Source organism: Ruditapes philippinarum, unplaced genomic scaffold (assembly GCF_026571515.1).
Source record: "Ruditapes philippinarum isolate M1 unplaced genomic scaffold, ASM2657151v2 ctg24886_1_1_1_1, whole genome shotgun sequence".
In the NCBI taxonomy this organism is placed as follows: domain Eukaryota; kingdom Metazoa; phylum Mollusca; class Bivalvia; order Venerida; family Veneridae; genus Ruditapes; species Ruditapes philippinarum.
This window is the reverse complement of record NW_026852482.1, coordinates 12-1,875: the sequence shown is the minus strand read 5'-3', so window position 1 is coordinate 1,875 and position 1,864 is coordinate 12. Positions and strand designations below refer to the sequence as shown.

Here is a 1,864-nt window from a genome sequence, read left to right as displayed (position 1 = left end):
AATGATCCCAAAAAGTACAATGATAAAATAAAAACTTTGAAAAAATTTAGACCAAATTGGAAAGAACTCTTGAAATATAGGTAGTAAAGACAAGTTAGATCAATATTTTGCATTTACATTGTGTATGTTAATAGAGCAATTACATGAACTATGAACTTCATTTCTCCCCCTCTGCTTTTATCATGGCTTGGGACATGCTAGTTACTAGAACTAGGCAGCATTGGAAGAAGTGTAGTTTTATAGTTAGTCCAATCACAAACACTATGTGTCACTTCAATATACTGGATAGTTTGAGTCCACACACAATGCTACACTTCTCCCCCACTCAGTGGCCAGACAGTTTCTATGGTAAATGTCACTTTTCGTGTCCATACACATGTAATTCCGGAATTAAATGTTTAACATCGATTATATTTCTCGTTCGACATGAAGAATCGGTCCTGTGAAAATAAAAACAGATTCATATCATTCATGGCAAAATACAAGTATTTAGGAGAAAAAAAATATTTCATTAATTTAAACAATTATTTTAGCTTGATTGCGAAACAAGTTCTTGCACCTTATATTAACCTCTTTCCTGGAACTAACCAGTACTGGTGTCATATGAGGAGTCATGATCGTGACCCGAGTCGGGCTCGAATCCATGATTCTTGGCTTGAGAGGCAGATACCTTAACCACTAGATCACCACTCCCCTTAAATAGAAGTTATGCAATGGATGTTTAATATATTAAATTTCTTCTACATTAATTTGTTAAAAAGTAAACGATTCATTATTAAAAAGAAAAAGGAAAATGTCTCAACAATATATATCTCGACAATGCACCCAATCAAAGACATGGTGCAAACTTGCCGTTTTAGAATATTTTCAGGATAAACATTTGAACTAAATATGACACTGAAAAACATTAGTAATAACTTAAATCATGCCAACAACTTAGATATTAAAGTACACTTATGTTATGTAATCACATTTTGCAATCGGGATTAGAGAAATTATTAATCAACAATGAAAATGACCAACAGCTATCTGTATAATACATTGATCATATAAAATTACCTGTGTGAATATTCTATAATGCTCAAATTAGCAAGGAGTATCACCTGTGAATTCCTGTTGTGCTCTGTTGGGATAATAAAATTTCATAATTAGCTTTTAGATAATACCAATTGCATCTCTAATAACATGGATTTTCATCGATTTTTTGATCGCCAACTACAGTAAAGATATATATATATATATATATATATATGTTAAATTTAGGTTAAAATCCAAGCACTTGTATGATATATCTGAACAATGTTCATGTGTATTAGAGAAACCTACAATCTTTTCAGCAATAAAATATAAATATTTTTATTAATTTTGCCCCTTTCAAATAATTCCGAGCTTTCTCATTGCATCTTAGCCCTTGAAATTAAACTTCTGCTTTTCTCACATTTGTCTTACAAACATCCAACTTATAAATTCTTGAAGGATATTTCTGTGAAATATTTGAAGGGTGCATTACCCCTCAAATGAATGTAATGATTATAATATCATATAAACTTACCTCTTCAATCTCGGGTAATCTTTACTGACTCATCATATCCAATTCCTTGACCATGCTCAGATCTACAAATAGTAACCTTTTTTTTTAGCTCTGATAAAGTGTTAATAAAGCATCCCAGATTGTTAAGTGCGCACAGCTTTTATAACCGCTTCTTAAAAGAACAAAAATGATTTAACCCTCAGCTTGATTATACCTTAAAAGAATTAAAGTTTGATTTTTTTGCAATCTTCACTAAACCTAAATTGATTCACATTACCAATTACTTTTGTCAAAAATTCTTTTTAATCAAATTACAATTTGTTAGGTGTTTTA

General features: G+C 30.8%; 1 long non-coding RNA gene across 1 annotated transcript; it reads right to left on the bottom strand.

The window, feature by feature from the left end:
* Nucleotides 1-219: 219 nt before the first annotated feature.
* On the bottom strand, nt 220-1,616 carry LOC132714577 (uncharacterized). Its single transcript, XR_009623579.1, has 3 exons — nt 1,553-1,616; nt 1,060-1,123; nt 220-440 (listed from the first exon to the last, which is right to left on the bottom strand). It is a non-coding gene; the product is annotated as an uncharacterized LOC132714577 (long non-coding RNA).
* Nucleotides 1,617-1,864: the final 248 nt, after the last annotated feature.